General features: G+C 44.9%; 1 protein-coding gene across 2 annotated transcripts in view; it reads right to left on the bottom strand.

Moving 5' to 3' along the window:
- The window catches only part of LOC136560179 (BEN domain-containing protein 5), an 883159-nt gene that overhangs the window by 262457 nt on the left and 599342 nt on the right, over positions 1 to 21360 (bottom strand). The window lies entirely within an intron of this gene.

The raw sequence follows: 21360 nt of genomic DNA, 5'->3' as shown, positions 1-21360 counted from the left end.
GTGCTGAGCAGGCTGCTGGCACACGGAGCTGCAAGCTCTCTGCAAGCCCTGGGGACCAGGTCCAGCCCCAAGCACACTCAGTGCAAGTGCTGGAAGAACAAGCAGCTCAAAATCTTCCCAGGGGAGTCAATCCAGGCATCCCAAATGAGGAGTGTGGGCCTTCATGATCTGATCTCATCATGCAGAAAGCCCTCGGCACAGTCCGGAAATTAGCTCAGCCTTTCAGCATGCACTGTACTGCCCCAGCCAGAAAAAATTATAGGACAGGAAATTATTGTTGACTGGATCCATCATTATTCTTTTACCATCTGTTACCTTCAGGTTAGTGTTTCTCATAGCTCATACTGCTTTTCAGCATTGCATCCAATTTTAACTGACCAGAAGCTAAAAAAAAAAGTTCAGATTTTGATCAGTTCACCTTTAATTCCCAGGGAAGATTTCTGTCATGAAAAATGCTACAGAATCATTAATGAGCAGTTGTAGTGGAGACTTCTGTTTAATCTCCCATCCATCAGACAGCACCTTTGGCATTGCAGTGACCCCAGGCTTCCCACAACACCTGGCACTTACATAGTGCTTCACCTTCTCTAAGCATTTAATTGGCATAATAGATTAATGCTTATTGATTAGCTGACTCAGAAGGAGACCACCACATTCCAGGTTCCTGGTGTCCCTTTTTTGCAGTACATAGCCTTTAGCTGTGGGTAGGAAGGAGCTAGTTAACCTCTTAGTGTCCAGGATTTCACAGGTTTGGTGGTACAGTGAATTAGGAGGTACCAAGTGACATTCACAGGAGTGATAAAAAGGAGACTCACAAATAACCTCAATATTAACTATACCACATTTCTACTAATAATATAAAAGAAACAGTGTCTAGCTGCTTACTTGACCCTGGATTACTGATTTCTTTTCCCTGTTCCTTTGGGAGCACACTTCCCCTCCCATGCCCTGAGCCTGGCTCAGGCCCCCAGGCCCAAACACATCAAAAGGCCAAACTCCCCCAGTAAATAATTACAGAGGTCTTCCAAAGCTCCAAACAACTGTAAAAAAGAATTAAAGTGTTTCTTGCCACTGGGCAGGCAGGAGCACCATCCCCATCACAGGCAGCTGTGCACATGAAGTTCAACAAAGCCAGTGAGGTGTGGAGCACACATCCTGTGAGGAGCAGCTGGGGGTGTTTAGCCTGGAGAAGGAGAGGCTCAGGGAGGACCTTATCACTCCCTACACCTCCCTGAAAGGTGGGGCTCAATGTCCTCTCTCAAGTGACAGGACAAGAGGAGGTGGCCTCAAGTTGTGCCAGGGAAGGTTTAGGCTGGATAACAGGAAAACATCTTCAGTGAAAGTGTTGCCAAGCGTTGGAACAGGCTACTCAGGAAAGTGGTGGGGTCACCATCACAGGAGAGATTTCAAAGACATGTAAATGTGGTGCTAGGTTTATGGTTTAGTCCAGGGTCATGGTTTAGTGGTAGACTTGGCAGTGCTCAGTTAGCAGTTGGACTTAAAAGACCTTTCCCAACTTAACTGATCCTATGATTCTGTGTCCCTCTACACAGGCACCTCGAGGAAGCACAGAAAAGCTGTTTGAAATGTCTGGGCTCCCCTTTTTTCAGCAAAACAGACCAGGGAAGGGAAGAGTCCTCCCTTCAGGCAATGAGCACTGTTCTTAATGGATAACCACCAGCTTAAGAAAAGGCTTAGCAGGCACAAGTGCTGCCTGTAACAAAACACTTTTGGGCAGAAATAATATTCTTTAACACCTTCTTTGGCTAGGATTTAATAAGTGTGAAATCAATGTTATAATCAAACATAATACTCATTTCCTAGAATAATCCTCTGACACAGCACTTGCTATTTCAGCTGATTAGAAGCATTGTTCAAATAATAGAAATTCCTGATCAGTAACCCACAAGTCCAAGGCAGTTACTTCCCTTCATACTAAATGTTCACAAGTGGAGAAACACTTGTAGGAATTCTTCTGTTGCCATCAACTTAAACACTGTGTTCTCCCAGCAATGGAGAAATAGTGGCTCATTAAGCTGTTGGTGCCTAAGCACCAATAAATTTGTGATTAACAGCCAGACCTGTTCTCTTAAGGCCTGGTTTTTATTTTATTTTTCACACTTCAATAGGCAGAAGCAGAGAGGGAATCTCAGGCTGCAAGACTCAATGAGGGAATGCAGGGAAGTCCTCAGGCAACAGGGATGGGATGCTGACAGTCCTAGGTGAGTTCTACAGGTGGAAAACATCTATCTTCAAAAGACTCACTGTCACACACGATAGTTTTCAATAAAGAGATGAAACTGATGGGAGGTTTTCTTTCTGCATTTCTGCCTGCTTTTGGCAGAGCAGACCTGAGTGTGCACGAAGGAGTTATGACTTGACAGCGAGTTGTAAAGCTTTCCCTTCTTATCAAGGCAGAGCAGCTGACACAGCCTCTTCTATAGTTGGCTTTTTAATTGAAAGATTAGAAGTTCTCTTATGCAGTTTGCAGGAAACACAGCATTTCAGAGAGGTCACCCAAGGTCCGTGCTCAGATAACTCCAGGGGTGGAACTGGCAGGCGCCAGCAGCAGGGGGAGAGCACGGGCTCAGGGCTGTCCCCAGCAGGCCAAAGCAAAGGGTTTGATCAAGCACCCCCATCTCAATTCAGTGCCCCTCAGGGCCTGTTGGGCTGCACAAAACCCCCCAGACCAGAGTGTGGTGGTGTTTGTGGGTCCCCAGGATGAGGGAAGAGATGAGAATCTTGACTCCATGTTTCAGAAGGCTGATTTATTATTTTATGATATCTAACATGTTAAAATAAAATTACATACTAAAACTACACTAAAGAAAGAGAAAGGAGACATCAGAAGACTAGCAAAGAAAAATGATAATAAAATCTTGTGACTGACCAGAAAGTCTGACACAGCTGGACCTGTGATTGGTCATCAAGTAGAAACAACCACATAAGACCAATCAAAGATGTACCTGTCACATTCCACAGCAGCAGATAACCATTGTTTACATTTCTTTTCTCAGGCCTCTCAGCTCCTCAGGAGGAAAATCCTAGTGAAAAGATTTTCATAAAATATATCTGTGACACCAGAGTTCTTCCCTTTCACCCCCCAGTGCCTCAGGCTCCCTGGGGTCAGCGCAGTGGGAGCAGCTCACAAATGAGAGCACAGATTAAAGCAGCCCAGCCTGGGACTGAGCCCAGCCCAAGGGCCAGGGCTGATGCCTCCAGGGAGGCTTTCCAAGGAGACAGCAGCTGCATCTCCTGCTCAGGGAGGGAGAGACTTCAGTGGAGAGGGCACCTTGGCAGCATCATCAGTGGGACTGTGATCGTGCACCTTGAGCTCCTATTTAGGCCATCACATTTCATTCATGTAACTGAGCTCTGACTCCTGTAACCTCCCCCCCAGGGAAACAGCAAACACTCCAGCATTGCTGCTCAGTGGAAAAGAGCCAGGAGATGTCTCCCAGCAGAAAAGAAAGGAGCTTCATCCTGCTGCATCCTCCTCTCAGTCCAGCTGCCCCACATCCTGGCAGGGAACAGCAGGGAAACACCTGGGAGTGGGATGCAGGGACACCCACCCACCCCAACACAGGTACAACACATCTTCCCAGTTTTCTGTGTCACAGAAAACACCCACAGCTCTTCACAGACTGATCTGGAGTCAATTTCCAATCATTTCCAAGAGGGGGTATGCAAAAATCCAGGCCATAAAATCCTGGTGTCTGCTTGCATCACAGACAGCAGAGGCATCTGCCAGCACCCTGGGAAACAGGAACTACAATAAACACCTTCACCAGAAATGGTCCCTGTCAAAATAAACAGGTGCACATTCCCACTTATTACTGCACTGCCATACACAGCCCAAGACTTATTTCCAGACTCAAATGGTTCATTACTGAGGAGGATAAAAAAGGAAATGAAGACAGAGTCGCCAAGGGAGAGCACCTTGAGTGAACATTCTCCGCTTCATGTTTTAACACTTGAGAAAAGAACACAAACCTGGCCCACTAGAGTAGCTCAAGGATCCCTGGCATCCTGTGCCTGAAGACACAATTACATTAAATAAGACAAACTTTGTTTTCCTCAACATATTTGAAATGAAACTCCATTAAAATGGGAGAACGTAGATTTTCTTTTCCAGCTGATAATCTATTTCTGTTTTGTTTTAATCAGGCTTAAAAATAAACAGTAAAAGGAAACTCTCCTCTCTTTAAGCCTTGCACAATTCATCCATCACCCATCTGTCCACCTTGCACCTCATTATTTATTATTCAATACTCAACAAGCTAGCATGCCAGTTAAGATTTTCCCTGAAGAAAGCTGGCATCTAGACAGACAGCAACTGCTATCAAAATGTTTCTTTTTGATTTCTCTGCCCTCCCTCACTCCATCCTCTGTGGTGGGAATAAATATAAAACCTTTAAAGTAAATAAAACACTTTTTAATGAACCAGCAAAAGCAAGAGGAAAAACAAAACTCAACAGAAGTCTGTTTTCTTTAGTCAGACTTTATCAGTGCTCCATTAAATGACTTTCCTCCTGGTCCCTTTCATCCTCCTGAGTTCTCACCCATAAGGAAAATCTGCTCTCGGACACATGCAGGCTTCTGGATACAAGGCACATCTGTTGTTCAGACCTCAGGCCCAGAGCAGAACTCCAGCCATGATGTTTCTTTTCCAGGCATCCCTCTAATGAGATGATTTAGCTGAGTGGATGCTGGAAAAGCAGCTACCATAACCCAGAAGCCTCATCTCAGCTGCTGGCTGCCCCAGCCAGGGAGCCAGAGGTACTGCCAGGGCTGTGTCCATCCCCTCCAGCACCACCACCACCCTCCCATGGGCACAAAGAGAGCCTAGGGGTGACTGGAAATGCAGCCTGTGTTCAGCAGGGACAGCCTGCAGGTCCCCTTAATGTCAGGGGGAATCCCCAAAAGCAGAATTTTGCTTTCTGACTGGGCTGTGCTGGCATCCTCCAGTCCGTTTGGCTCTGCAAGCAGGAATTCCAGCAAGAATTCCCCCTGTTCCCATCACACTGCACCCACAGAGCTGTCCAGAGGCAGCTGTCCCAGCTGTCTCCAGCTGCCAGGGCCAGGCACTCACTCCTGCTGCCCCAGGTGTCCCAGCACTTCTGCTGCCGGCTGGCTCTTGGGTGCACAGGCTCTGCCATGCATTTAAACCACGTTCAAGGATACCAGCCCTGGACTTGGATCCTCACCACCCAGTGCACTGAGAGATAAGCACACAGCTGCAGCTCCCACCTCCTCCTCCTCCTCTATTTCGGGATTTGCAGAATAATTTAGCAGTGGGCTCCACTCCCAGCCTGAGGGTTACAGCCCCACAAGGCAGCTCCATTCAGAGCCTTGCACTGTTCCATGTTAAAACACACACCTTAGAAAGAAAATAAAGCCCCAGACACCTCTGAAAATCAGGCCTTTTCTCCCCACACCCTTCCAGACAGAGAACAACCTTGTGGCAAAGGCAGAACAGGGTAAACAAAGTGCCTTCCTCTCCATGATAACACCTTCCTATTTTTGTATCTTGTATTAAATAACATCCTCCTTTATAACACTCCCAGCAAGAAAAATTATCAGGGAAAACATAAGACAGGAAAGGTGAGATGATTTTTTTCCCCTTTCTTATCTCAAAGTTTCCTGCCTGTCAGGGTTTCACACATTGGCTGATGTGCCTTTCATGTAATACATGGATATAATTTATGCAGGAATGCATCTCCAAGTGCATGTGTTGGGGGGCTCTGTGCTTAGGGGCACCTCTGTGAGGGCACAGCTTGCACAGAGCCTGTGTGGATAGCTGGGTTAGGTGATGATGGGGGAAAGCTCAGTCAGTTTTCTAGAGCCAGGCTCCTGGTGCTCAGGCAGAGCACAGACAGTTTGGGAAGGAAGGAACCACACAAATGTGTGACACGAGCTGGGCTTGGGGGCAGGAGCTCACAAGTGGTGACTGCCACCCTCAGCTGCAGCTCAGCTGCTCCAAGCACGAGATAACTCCTGGCACATCCAGGCCAGGCATGTGCCAAAACACAAATACATTTTTTACCCTCTCACTAGAAGGAAAAAGGGAAAAAAGAAAGGAAAAAAAAAGCCTCAAGGTTTGGGTTTGGTTTGTTTCTTCTTTTCAATATCCATTGCCCCCCTTCCCAAATGCCTCATTTATTTTGAATTCCAGTTACTTACACCAGTAATATAATGTCCTAATTCCAAAATTCATTATGATCATTAAGGTTTAAAGCCCACTCAGCAGCAAACGGAGACAAGGAGTAAATGATTCCTCTCTGGTCATGCTACAGTGGAAAGGGAGAACCCCTGGACATCCATAGATGCTCACAGAGCTATACCAGCCCTGGAAACGCACAGCTGCATCTTCCTCACCCCCCCTGGCTGAAGCATCAGGTCACCTCTCTTACCAAGTACCTGATAATGCTCTAAAATGTCCTACAAACAGAGCTCAGCTCCACACACACCCCTAAAGTACAACGTTCTGCTAGGGAAATGCTCTTTTCCAATATCTTGTCTCCAGAAACAGCATAATCTAAAGTGTCACTTATTTCATAAATACAAACTAGCAAGACCTGCAGTTGTGGCTGGGTTTTTTTTTATGAATCTGCTTTACTCCTTTATCTGCTTACTCATTTGCACTTACCTTTTAGTCTGATCATGTAAGAGGTTTTGGAACAAGTACAGAGGAAGAATAAAAACATAATGGTTTCTCACTGCTCGAGGGCATAACTCTAATTAAAAAGAACATTCTTGCTTTTAGCACCCAGGCTGCTCTCTCCAAAACCTGAACTTTGACATTTTCAAACTGAGATTTAAAACAAGAAAATAATTCTCAGTGCCACGAGGAAGGACTGCCTGCACCGTACAGCGGGAAAGGGGAGGGATGAGGGAGAGAGAGGTTCAAGGCTAATAGACTTATCAGGGAATGGGAGTCAGGAAAATGCAGATTTGCTCATCAGCAAGACCCCATCTCGCAGTGCGACAGTCCTGCGCCTACCTGGAGGATGTGCTGCTCTCTCTGCTCAAACCAGGGTGCCACAAATACACCAGCCCTGAACAGGGGATGTTCTCTGCCACCAGAAGACCTTCCAGGGCATCAGAGCCAGAGCTCCCCACTGGCAGAGGGGTTTTAAGGATGTCTCTGCTCACAGGGCACAGTCCCAACCTCGCAGCTCAACAGCCAAGCCTGGAGCGCTCCTCTTAACACTCTACAGCCTCACACTTGGAATGACAGCATAGATAACATTGTATTCCTGCTGCAAACGCATCCCACGCTCCCTAATCCAGCCCTTTACCCTCTTCCTGCCCCTCTTTACAGACACAGCCTCCAGCTACAGGTTTAAGTCATCGAGTGAATTGGCAGAGCAAAAGGAAATTGGCAGCGCATGCTGCTGAGTCACAGGTGTGGCAAATCCACCTTCTTTACAGGATAGGGTTTGCTTACAGCTCCCTTTACTCCTGAGATATATGAATTATAAATCTTAAGAATACTTTAAATGTGTATTTTATGATTAGCTTCTTCTAATCAGCTAAAAACCATTCACTTCTGAATTATGACTGGGGAAAATAAGGAAAAGTGTAGAACTCAGAAGGCAAGAAGACAGTAGACACAAGATCAAGAAAGGAACAAATGAAATTTTTCAGGTTAGGAATCAAGAATCATTGAAAAGAGCAATTTGGAAAGATGCATTACAGTTACAAAATTGATGGCAATACAAAATTAACTCGTACTACTCTATTTTAACTTCAACACATTACACACCACAGTTCATTTCCTCTTGTAACAATTCAATCAAGGAGCAATTAAATCATTATCACCTCCATCCAATATTAGTATTAATTTTATTTTAAACATCAATATAGAGGAAACATTTACCAACAGCAAATAAAATCACACACATATATGGATTTCTGAACTGAAAATCAGCTCAGCAACTAATATGAATGGATGAGTGAATAATTCCAATGGTTCACACCCAGCACATATTCCTACAAAATGCACGTGTAACTGCTCCTAATGTGGCAGAGATGGAGGGATGTGCAAGTGGGAAATCTGCATCCCCCAGGCCAGGCTACCCAGTGCAGTGTCCCTGCAGGAAAGGAAATTCTCCATAACTCAGCATTAACCTGACTGCAGAGCTCTGAGCTTGCAGTGCAGAGAGCTAATGAGTGCTATCAGAACAGCACATGTGCCCATAGAAACATTTGTACGAGGAGCATCCTTGTGATAGGACATGCAGGAGAACTCAGGAGCAGCTGCAGGGTAATTTATTTTTGATTTGGAGTCCTCATCCTGTATAATAATTTAACTAGCTTCTTGGTGATTGACCAGCTTCATCCATCAGATGTTTCAAAGGAAAATGAAGCCACTCTGGAAACATTACTGTAGGCAGATTTTTTTCCCCTTCCCTTTTTTTTTTCCCTTACAGGAAAGGAAAAATTTTTTCAGTCTTCATTTGCAAGAGCAAAAATCCATCTGCGCATGGATGAAACCTTGCAAAGGGCTGGGCACGGACACAAGACATGCAGAACTACAGGTCCCAGACTTTGACACAGCAGTGAAGGAAGAGGGGAGATATGGACCATCCTCTCCACCAGCATTGAGGGTTTGGCTGGTTTAGAAATATCCTTCTAAGCACTGCAGAATTTTGCAATCATTGTCCTGCGGGGGTTTAGTTTATCTGGGATTTTAATTGTGTCCAGCAGTATTGTGTAATGAGAACAGAGGCTGTGCCAGCACACACAGAGGGGTTTTCCAAATCATTTAAAAGTGATTTAGATACTGGGGGAAAAAAGCCCCAAACCTCAACTAATTGTTAACTAAGATATGGTCCAATTTCAATTATTCCAGTGATTGATCTCTAAGTGATAGATTTTCAAAAGGACCTATTAATGAAAAGTGTCCAGTTCCCATTAAAATGTAACAGGATTGATACCTAATCTGTTCAGGCTCCTTGGAAAAATCCAGTTTAAATTAATCAGTGGAGAAGCTTTGTACTTTCCAGTTAGTAGAATTTACTCTTGCACTGCATAAATCTGATGAGTGCTAAATAAGATGCTCCTAAAGCATCTGTCCATATGTCTCTGCCCTGGACAACACCATCCATTCTAATCCGGTTCTGGACTTGGGCAATAGAAATCCCCTAATTTCCACTAACCATATGTTAGCTTTGCCATATGGAAAAGAATATGCAGTGATGAGAGTGGTGACAGAGCCAGATTTCTTCCCATATGTAATCTAGAACATGACAGTCTCTCCAGAGGAGAAAAAGCCAGGTACAGCCCATGTATGTCCTGCAGGGAGAGCCCAAGTTGCCTAGCAAACACACTGAAAAAACTCTCACACAGAGCCTTCAAAAGGATGAATTATCTGCATAATTATTTTATAGTAGTACCCAAGTACAAAAGCTTGGTTGTCTGCCATGAGCACTAAGACTTCAAACTGCAAGCAAAAACCTGATTATTTGGTATTACTGAGAATGCCACTCTTACAGAAATTCAGTGGTGTCTTGATGGGGTTTTATCAGCACCTCAGAAAAAAAATGTATAATTTAGAAGAAAAAAAACACTTCATGGTTTTGAATTTGTGTTCTTCCAATGTTAAGGTGCTGCTAATAAGCGCCTTTGGTCTGACAGGAGTGATGCAGGTGGCACAGTGGGGACAGAGTGAGTATTTGCCCATCTTTGCCCTACAGAACTTGGGTTTCAGTCACAGGCAGGAGTCCATGATGGCAGTGTGCTCCCTCTCCTGCCCATCTCCTCACAGACTGAAAGCTCTGCCAGCAAGGCAAAACCCCCAGAAATACAGGGGAGAGATTTGGCAGGTCCCCAGCTGTCCAGCTCAGCTGTTCATCCCCCTGTCCCACCTCTCCAGGCTGTGGAAAGGGCTCTTCCAGACCAAACCTGGGGGATGTCACACCCAGAGTGTGTGACCAGGGCTGACGTGGACTCTGCTGATCCTGACCTTGGATTAGACCTCAACCAACGTGCTCAGGCAGCTCTCAGAGAAATGAGAGAGGCAGAAATTATCTCCTGTGCTGGGCTAATTCCTTCCTTCTGCAAGGAAATCCACGTCTCCAAGTAAAACAAAGCTTCCTCCCTCCTTCCATGGTGCCTCCAAGCAGATGTTCACATGTTCCCTATTCTGAGTGCTGATACAGCCCAGGAAGGTTATCTAATTACAGAAACAATACTTATTGGATGCACTAATGCTTCTGCAATTTTAATAGCAATATGATAGCTAGGATTTATATTATTTTCCTTTTCTGATTAATTATTTACATAGAGACAAGCATAGATTATTAAGTATGTGTGCGCTGTGCCAGGCTGCAAAGAGATTTTTTAAAAAGAAAAGGGAAGAAAGAGACTCTAAACTTTTTTTTTTTTGAAACAATCATCCAAGTGCTTTGATATCCTGTGATCCAGCAATTTGCATTTAGGCTCTTGGGACATTGGTGCAGAGCACAGATTTGATCCAGGACACTACAGGTAATGTTGTGACTTCCCAGTTTGGTGTGGGGAGAGAGAACACTGATGCCAACACATCCATCCAGGAAAGCTGTGTTCTGCCGTAAGCCCAACCAAATGCCTCAGAGGAGTGGGAAACATAAAGAAATTGAGGTTGTTTTGCAGTGACTGTTCACGTGTCCCCCATGTAACATGTCCCAAAGGTGCTAACTGGAATCAGGAGAAAATTTAGGGACAATCAAGACATTACCATCTACCCAACCCATTTCAAAGCATGGCCATGAGTTCCTCAAGTAGACAGTACTCTGGTGGAAGCACACATTTCCCCTCTTTTTAGTTAAAAATCTTCCAACAGCTGTCTAAAATGTATCATATTTTCCTAAGATCAAGTAATTCTTGGAGATTTGCCCCAATATACTTTAACAGACATGTCAGATAATTATTGCTAAATGGCAACATTGAGCCTGGCCAGCTATTCAGGTGGGATGATCTCATTTTCAATATTTCATCAAAAAAAAAATTCAAATTAGCTTAAGACGCTCTTAAGGCCACAGATAAAATTCTGCCCTTTGCAGAAAACTGAAAACCATGGCCACTGCACAACCATTCAGCTGGAAACACAAATCTCTGTTTAACACCTGTGCAAATTCCTCCCCATTTGTTTATCATTCTCCCTACCAAAAAGCACTTTGCTAACTTTCTGCGAATCCAGATATTTCTATGAAATGGTGTTGTGGTGCAGTGGTAAAATTAATGAGAGGAAACTCCTAAGGAGGAAAAAGACAAATCTTTATTCTTATGTCATTAAATTAATTCAGCCTGGAAAGAAATTAATCCTATCAAGTTTTAATCAGGTGGTGACTTTGCTTTGATTTGTGAATAACAGTTTTAATAAAAGATATTTCACAGAACAGAAGAATCTCTAGTGCAAAATGCCCCACAGTCTCCTCCTCTGACTGGAATTTCTGGTCATTAAAAAAAGCCAAAGCAGAACTATCACTACTTACCCCATCTGCAGCTATGAAAACATGAGTGAGAGGTCAGAGGAAAGGGGAAAAAAAAAAAGAATCCTTGGGAAAAAAAAGGGCTGGAAAATATAAAATCTAATTAGAATGACTCTAAAATCCCACCACCCCTCATAGGTTAGGAAGGAGCAAAAGCAGGAGTCCATGAGCCTTAGCAGGGCACGCAGCTCCCTCTCACATCAGCTTTCATGGTATTGCGGGTGGATTAAGTAAATCACTTCAGGCATAAATTTACCATAAAAGATGGAGGGCACTCCTCCTTCCCCCAGCAAGACCAGGCAGCTGAAGGCAATCCAGCAGGCTGCTGGATCGTGGGCTGTGCAGTGGCAGTGCAGGGAAGGGTCCCTGCCCTGTTTCCATGTGACGCCCTCCAAGTGGCTGGAGGACAGAGAGATATGAGACACCCTTCCTAATCCCTGCTGCTGGAATAGGGATGTGCCCCCCTTGCAGCTCCCAGGGGTGACAGCCCATGCCTGCATGTACAACAGCTCCAGAAGAGGAGGAGGTTTGGGAACAGAAATGTGCATGTATCACACAGCTCATAAAGGTCATAGCTTAGCAGTGGATTATTCCAAGCCACAGATAGAGCCTAGATCCAAATCAAAGGTGGCAGAAACATGGACCAAGGATAAACCATCTTCTCCCAGACCTAAAAGGAAACCAGACACTCTGGGAAAGGAGCCAGAATGGGGCAGATTCGTGTATCTGGGAACTGCAACAGCCTTGGTACCTTCACAGCCTTGGGTGCTGGGGAAGGCGACACGTGCCAGAGGGAAAGCAGAAATACTTGTGGATGGAAAGCAGAAATACTCATGGATAGATAGCAGAAATACTCATGGATAGATAACAGAATCACTCTGGAATGGGCCCAAGTGCCCGTGGTGTTTGCAGCTGTGCTGCAGCCCCGTGAGCACTGCAGCAGCACCTTCCATGGCCAGGCAGCCCTGCTCCCTCTGCCTGCTCTCCTGCAGCAGGATGGGCTGGGAGCTGGCACCTCTCTGCCTGCCAGGAGCAAAGGCAGATCTAGACAGAGCTCCTGCCTCCGCTATTTTCTGGTGAGGACTTCACAATAGAGTAAATCTCAGGTAGCAATGAGCCCTGCTGTGCAGGGAAAAGCTGAGTGTGACTGAGAAACCCTTCCATCACGCTGTCACAGAAAGCAAGTTCCCTGGGGCTTGAAGGAAGGCTGTGCCTTAAACGATTTGCTCTTTAATGGGCTTTTTCTTTGCAATCAGCATGTGAACTTTGAAAAACTACTGGTTTGGTTTCCAGAGTGTGCAGCCCTGAGCCCACGGAACCCACGCAGCTCGCTGCTCCCCCCACGCTCCACCAGCCTGATTGGCAACCCTGCCAAGAGAGCCTCCCTGCAATTTCTGCATCCTGTATTGTAGTAAAAATAATGTGCTGCTGATTTTAAAAAGAGTTTTTAAAAATATGCCATCGGAGCCATCGGAGCATCACCTTGATAAAAGCTGAAAAAGATGCATTTTTAGTAGCAGAAATGTGAGAGAAGAACAAAGTCTGGAACGAGGGAGTTTGGCCCAGGTGAGCACTGCAGACCCAGAGTCAGATGGGATCCTCAGGAACCAGAGAGATTCAGGGTGGGAGTAAAGGATCCTTCAAAGCCAGTGAGAGTGGAGGATCAGGCCTGGCTTTGTTCTTACCCCTCTCTAGAGAGAGGACAGGAGGGATGGGAGGATGCAGTGCAAGGGAGGGTGACCTTGCACAGCTGCTTGCAGGGCAGTGCTGAATGCTCTCCAGTGCAATGCACACACTGCACCAGAACTGGGAGGCTCTGCAAGACCCAGCTTCAGCCAGAGAAAAGGGCAGCAGCTGAGTGGGATGTGCAGGGAGGAGACTTCTCACTGCCTGCCATCCCTGCCCAAAGCCCCCTCAGCACCTGCTCTCCATGAGCATTCAGGATTTGGGCTCCAGCACACACCTAGGACAGCGCAGATGTCCCCCAGGTCACACGTGGAGTCTCCAGTGGACCAGAGCACTGATCCAAGGCACCATCTGTACCTCTACAGCCAGACCAACCCTATTCCCCTTGTACCCTGTATCTCCCACAGTGATTTTTTCCTGGCCTCTTTCTCCAAGGGCCCAATTGCCATCAGTATTTCTCGTCCTTTAGGAGAGATGCAGAGGACTAAGGCTGAGCAGCAGCCTCTAACCCCTTCTCCTGAAACAAGCTTAGTCTTTGTTGCACTGTATTTACTTCTGTTTTCCAAGAGTAGGGAAAAGCAAACAATGTAGAAAACCTTTAATTTCACTTTTTTTTCCCAGCTGGTAAAAATGATAGCTGGATATGCACACATCAGTATAATCGTCTCCTAAACAAATGGCACAATGACAAACCGAGGGGGCGGGGAGAGGGGGAGCAGAGCACAAGCTGGTGTTTTCAATTTAGAAAGTATGCATTATTTACACTGCCATTATTCCACTCAATTTGAGTTCACGCTTTAGTCCTAATTTCAGTATAATCAAAGTCAATGAATATTTAATCAGCATTGCTTCCAGAAATTGAGTAATGCCATTAACATAATGTCCCCAGGACTTCAATGCCGATTTTCCTCAAAAGCATGGGACTTTCACTCTTCCTGCCCTTCCCCCCATCACTTTAACCAGTTGATGCTCTGATCCCCACCTTTGCTGGGCTTAACCAGGTGGGACCTGCCCAAAATGCAGTGAATGGGAGCAACACTTCCCAAAAGCAGAGATGTGTCCCCGCTGATGCTGATCCAGCCCCAGGATAGGTAATAAAAGCAGAGCATTTCCCTTCAATATGGCTCAGTATGGATAAGCATCATAATAACAATAATCCATTTGCACTTCTGGAGCACCTTTCAGTGGAGGGGCTCCAGTCATTCTGCAGGCATTAATTAATGCCTCCCACTCCCCTGCGAGGAGGGCACTTATTTGTGTGATAGCTAATCTACAGATAGGAAAACTGGAGCATGATGAGGTTAAGTGCCTGGTTTACAGCCACCCAGGAATCCAGTGGCATTTGGGCAGAAGTCTGGAGCTCTGAGTGCCTCCAAGCTTCCTTCCCTAACCAACAGACTGTGCTGCTTCACTAAAATGAGATCAAGAAAAGCAGCAGTACCTATGAATATTTATGAACAATACAAAATTACAGCATAAAAAATTGTACAGACATTTCAGAGCTGCTAAGTGATGGCTCCAGAGCTGTATCTCTCTGTGCACAGAGCATTCAGCAGTCAGGGCACACATGCCCCCTCCAGTGGGGCTGCATCTAATCTATCATCTTTTCTAACATGACTATCACTGTAATATCTCAGCAATGCCTTCAGCTGAAGACCTATCACAGCCTTCCATCTATCTGAGCTGGTTTATAAAGCTTTTCTCCATGGTGCTGGAAAATCTGTGGGGCATGTGTTTTAAAATATTGGATACATTCCCCACTTTCCCTTCTGTAAGTCTAGATAGAGCTTTAATGCAACCTTTATCAGTAATGAACAATCTCTTGTTCTCCCATAACATTAGAATTAATCCTTTTTTAGGTTAATAAGGAAGGAACAAAGTTCAATTTTGTTCACACAACACATACAGTTGGGAAGTCTGAGGTTACATATAGAAAGTACTTAGAAAGATATTCTAACCTGATTTTTTAGAGGGTTTTGATAGTTTGGGATCATCACACTTTCATAAACTCTTCCATGAACAATTTCCTATGACATATCAGTTCACTGGTGGCCTAATTTGCAAATCTCTCTGTTCTTCTCAGCAGGTTCCAGCATGGCACAGGCTCACCTTAGTGCAGGTGTTCTCTTCAGTAATGGCAGTAAGGATCATTTTTCAGCTGCTGAAGATTTCTGAGTTGCACAGGTGCATGTGGCATATGGAAATTTTCATTCCCTACCTCTGAGAGTGGTCTTCAAAACTATTTTTTCTAAAAGTTTGCAAAGCTGTTCAAGCTCAAAACCAGTAATACCAATATGTGCCTATTTTGCTGAATTACTTTGGTTGTAACCAACTCAAGCATAGTCCTGCTGGCCTGGCCATGCACTTAGGCTGAGGCTGGCAAAGATGAAGTAGCACCTGACAAATTTACTCTCCAGCTCCATGGAATTACCCTGATGTGGGTAAATATGAAGATCCAGTTTGCAATCATTTAAAAAGCCTTATTCTTGGCTCGTGTCAAGAGTTTGCTCTTGGAGATGGAATGGAGGAAATATAGGGTGCAGATGGACCAGGGATGGAGGAGTAAAGCCTGTGCCTGCAGAGGGAATGAGGAAGGGCGTTGCTGGAGTAGGAGTGGGGAGGTGTTTGTTATGGTCTGGAGAAAGGTAGAGACTTGCTCAGCTCAGGAGCAGCAAAGAATAGCTTGTACATGTCACTGGCATCATAGAATGAAAGCCCCCTGTAATCTCAAGGAAAGCCCTTCTGTGAGCCCAGGTAGCATTTTTCCAACCAATCTCGTCCTTAATAACAAATATTTTGAAGCCAGAAGATTGATGGTTTTGTGGCAGTGTCATATTCTGCTGTCTCTTGGATGAAGTTGTCTCAGCCATGCTCCAGCAATGCCCCCTGACGCCTCCCATTGATCCCAGTGGCTTTAAACAGCAACCTTAGCAAACACCAGTGCCACCCTGGCCGGGAGGGAGCAAACCTGGCACCAGCTGCCCCTCAGCAGCAACAGGAATGAAACACGGAGGTTCTGCCCTGGAAAATCCCACCTTCAGTGACTCTGAATGGAGACCAGTGGCTCTGACAACATCTAGGGATTGTTTCCTTTGAAGGAGAGCAGAGCAGTCTCACTCGGGGTCTGCAGCTCACCAACACCCACAGAAGGGCAGTCAGCTCTCAGTGCTGCTGGGAAGGATTTCCACAGCCCAGCTCCTCACAGGCAGAGTAAGAGTTAAGCTGGAGGGTGGGGGAGAAGCCAGAGGATTGCCATAACATATCATCAGTGGGTCTATTAATAGGGTTCAGGTTATAACTTATTCATGAACTTGTGCACTTTTCACTCATACAGCATGGCAGGGTAACTCAGGAACACTTATGAATGACACTACTAATGCACAAAAGAGAAAGGAAACACAGCTCTGCTGCTGTTGCACATTAAACCCATCTATTGCTCTTCAAGACCACAGCAGATCAGTCAGGCAGACATGGATACTGCTGTTAAAAGATCAGCCCTCAGAGCATCACCACCCTGCTGGGTCTGGGATGCCTTTGGCAGACACGTAGCACATTAAATCTTTTTGTCTTGGCAATACTCATGCAATTTGCTGTATGATTCCTGTCTCAGCAAACCCTCCTGAGCATTGTCAGATTCAACAGGCAGCACCTCTCTGCACGGCCATGGAGGCCCAAAGGCATTTCTCTTGCTCTTTGCAAACCCAATGGAATTTGGAGCAATGGCTTTCCTTAACAGTTCCACAATAGAACTCACAGTGAACTGATGCTGATAAACTGGGCCAAAGCAAAGAGTCCAAAGAGCTTCACGCCCTGAAAGATCAGCTCTGTGGTTTTTGAAGTTCACCTCCAGGGTTCTGAATGGCCCTGAGGGCAGGCGAGAACAACCCCTGGCACCAGGAGGTTATGGCTGACCAGGCAGCATCTGCAAACATCAAAATGGAGCTCACAGAAATGTGAAGGCTCAAATTCCCACTGCTACTTTGGTTCCTGAAGGAGCTGAAGACTTGTACTATGGCACAAATCATTCAGGACTTCATAGATATGGCAAAGGCAATGGGTGTGTCAGTGGCAAGGCTGAGGGAAGAACCTAGCTATCCCTAGGGACCAAGAGTATTCCTCTCACCTACACGCCTGGCAAGAGATTTAGCACTTGTCACTGGTCACTATTTTATCTCCAGTGTCTTAATTGCCTTCCTGCTACTTAGGGCTCATTGTATGTTCTATTGATTGTTGTTTCCCCACTAATTGACTGTGTGGTTGTTGGCTTCTTTAATTGCCATCCTGAAAGGCACTGTAAATTGTCCTACATCAACATTAGTGATGGTAAGAAAACCAGAGTGGTGCAAGGAATTTCAGTATCAATACAGTGGGGAAACAGCGAGGTCTTGGAATGCTCTCAGCCCATTTAATTCCATCTCTCAGCCAACTCATCCTAACCCTGTACACCAACCATTAAAGTTTTCACTTCCCTGTGCTGGATTCAGGTTCTGGTTTTGCCCTGTATTCTGGTTCAATATTCATTAACCCAGATGATGGATGTGCAGCACATCCTTTCCCACACACATGTGCTTCCCAGCTCCTTCTCCAGTTACCCAAGTCTGGTCCAAGACACAGAAGTCAGTGGCTATTTTCTTTAGGCTTCCACAGACTTTTTGGTCCAGATCTTAAAACATTTATTACTTCCCACAGACCTAAGGGTACAGACAAGGGACCAAAGGAGATTTTTTAAGGGTTCTAATTCCTACTAATTAACTCAGCCATGTTAGAGTCTTTGAAAGTTTGACAAAGACTCACCAGCATTTTTAGACAGTTGAATTGCTTTACCTGGCTCAGTCCTCAAGCCCCCATATTTGCAAATATTGTCTGGATATGCCAAACTCTTAATCCATGCAACAGGACAGAATGAGTCAGTCATGCAATACATTTAACTGTTCTGGAGATGACAAAAGACTACAAGAAGAAATATTAATTAAAGACCTAGACAAGGAAAAAAAAAAAAACACCTTTTTTTTCAGAAACCATTTAGCAGTGAAAGGCACTGGGCATTATTTGAGCCTTATTGAATTCATGCTGGCTCTCTCTTTTCTGGAATAGCATCAATACTGCAATTGATTCCAGACCTTTTCTCAGAAGAATCCCAGTTCTAATTTAATCCTATTGAGCAGCAGTCAGAAGCCCACCAAGGGAGGAATTCCACTCATTTTAGCCAAGCAGTGGTGGGTTTGACAAAACCAAAAGACATGCCTTTTGCCTTTTTTGAAGGTCTTTTGCCTGTTTTTGGAGGGTAACTGTCACTGCAGCAGTCCCTGTTGCTGCCACTGCCTACTCCAAGAATGCAACATCCAGGATCTTGTTTGTTTTCCTATTAAGGCAACAAAAGTGCTTTGCTAAGTTTTGTGTAAAAATGAAAATGTATTTTTAAAGATGATAAATGGTCCTTTTGGCTCATGCTGCTTCCTTTTTTCTTTTCTATTCTATTTTCCTTTTTTTCTCCTAGGTAAGAAAAAAATCCCTCCCTTCCTGTGCAAATGTTCACAAGGGAACAGTTAAAGGTTCTTTTTCACACAGCTTTTCAACCAGTCAGTACAGGAGGTCACATTTCAGCTGATGAGAATATGCTATGAAAACTTGTGTGCGCTATGCCTACACATCCTGACGTCCTTCTTATTCCTTCTCACCCCTCCTAGATGCAAGAAAAGCAGCAGAAAAAGAGGAATTCCCCACTCAACACTTGAAATCTTCTCCAGACCACTTGAGCAGTTGTTACTGTAAGTGAGGAGCTAAGGGGGACTTTGAGTTATCCTGCCACATTTACAGGCCTTTCTTTAATTTCAGGACATTGTTCTTGAACTTTAATGGAATGATTAGTGATGTGCAGCAGCAAGAGGAGGAACACAAGTGAAGCCAGGAAAGCCTAGGGATGCAATCCCATCCATCTTTAGATGCCACATCCCCACCAATATCTGCTGTGAGCACCAATTCATTAGACTGGTGCAATCTCTTCAATAACAGCCCCAACCTGTCCCCACTGAGCATCTTGTTAAACCTCACAAGTCAGTGCAGAACCAATTTGCTCAGCCCTCACTGCTTCCCAGCACTAACCTTATTAACCTTTAGGCACAGCAAAAGGGCTGCTCATTTGCTGGAACATCTGCTTTGGATTGAATGATGAGGAGTGTGGTGGGAGCACCAGCCCTGGGAGAACAGCCCAAGGGGCTCTGTCTCATCACCTGAGCAAGTGCCAGGTTCAGCTGGGCTTTTTTTCAGAGGAGATGGATGGAGGACTTCTATTTCCATGGGTCCTGCTGCTCTGTGCAGATGTTCTGTTTGGCTTCACTTTGCCCTTTCATCTACAAATAAACCAGCTCACCTCCCTCTCCTTCAGAGTTCTACATTTATGTGCACTGTAGCCAAACCATGTCTTTAACGTCTGCTAAAACTTAGACAAAATCACAATTCTTTGGTTGCCTTTCTGCCACCTCTTTTATGAAGCTGTCCCTGTTTTCCCACACTTGGATCACCTTCTCTCTGAAAGCAGATTCATGCTCAGCAGCTTGAAAAAGGAGAATATGCATGCACACAGACACAAACCAACCTAATCCACATCTAATTCTAAGGAGCTGATGGAGGAATGGCTCACTTGAGGAATGGCTCGCTTTATAAATGAGAATAAATGAAATACCCTACTGAGAAGAGAGGGCTACTCAGTATTTCTGCAGCTTTGTGCAGTGCTCAGGTATTCTGAAGTATTTCTCTTTTGACAGTTTAAGCAAGACCAGTTTCTCTGTCTGAATGCCTTTAACTCTCACCTTCCTCCTAAAACAGAGGCTGTTTTTCCTCTGCCTTCTAGTCCAGTCTCATCACCTATTGCAAACTCCACAGGGAGAAACAAGAAACAAGTGTTCTCCTTTAGCTGCAGCTCCCATGTCCTATACGTGGCACTTGTCAACATTATTTAACTGCAAACTTCTTGCTGGAACCTGATCTGATGGTCCACATTATTTCCTAGCTCTGCCTCATTGTAGGAACATGAATAGAGAAGGTGGCAGAGGTTCTTAGAACAAGAAAGGGAACAGAGACAATCTCTGAGAAGTTTATATCTGCATTTTGAGGCGCCTGACAAAAGTTTGCAAGCACATTTTGCCTGTGAACAGCACACTACCCACCACATCTGAAGGTGCCAGAAAAGCAAAACTTGGAACGCACACAGGGGAAGGACTGAGCTGAAAAAAAGCCAGTTCAGGATCTATCTGCTCACAACAAGCAACAAGCACATAAATGAGTCTTGCACTCTTCTTTTCTCATCTTCACTCTGTGGCCACTCTCCAAAGAGAAGGCAGAGTGATGAGCCAGGGGAAAGCAAAGCAAAACACTCCTGTTTCAAGATCTCATTAACTGGGAAGCTAATAAGTGCACTGAAGCTTTCATTCCTCAAGCTGAAACAGGAAAAGTTAAGAGGGAAAAAAAATACTTTTAAAGTGTCGGAATTTTTTATTTCTCATCTTGAACGGTACCTCTGTACATTTTTAATAGCTGATCCTCCACATGACACCCTTGGGAGCAAGGCTAGGGAGCCAGAACTTACTGGAGTGCTCACATCCCCATTTCAAAACCCAAAGCTTTTCCACAGAAAATAAGTTGATTGAAAAGCTGCATGAAGTGTCTCTCCCATGTAATCTAGAAGCTTATTAGCTGCTTTCTGACTCTTGAGCCATCAAGGTTTACTGGCTCCATGCCTTCATTCTCATCTCCTCTTCCTCTGGGGCAAAAATCTTCCTTAGCTTTCCTGCCCCAACCTTCTCAGAACTTCACCCTTCATCCCTGCAGTGGAGGGGAGGAAGGCAAGGAGTCAATGAGCTCTTTGATACAGCAGCTAGAGGGGGTCAGAGATTTAAATTTACCCAGAGGACAGATGATTAAAAAAAGACACCAAACACCCAACCACCCAGAAACAAGTGAGATTGAAGGCTTTGTCTTTGTTTCAAGAACAAGAACTGAGTCAAATGCCTGTGATCGTGACCATGGGATCCTCCCACCTTCAGAAAAACAAAGCACAATCTGAACACAATGGTAACATTTTACACAGGTTATAGTTAGCAAAATGGTCTTTCTTTTATGCAAAAAGGAAAGTAATCCGAAGGAAAGTAGAAGTCTGATGAATTTTTCAAGTCATCCACTTTATTAAATAAGCACAGGA

This window comes from Molothrus aeneus, chromosome 9 (assembly GCF_037042795.1).
Source record: "Molothrus aeneus isolate 106 chromosome 9, BPBGC_Maene_1.0, whole genome shotgun sequence".
Classification (NCBI taxonomy): domain Eukaryota; kingdom Metazoa; phylum Chordata; class Aves; order Passeriformes; family Icteridae; genus Molothrus; species Molothrus aeneus.
This window is presented reverse-complemented; position numbering and strand designations above follow the sequence as displayed.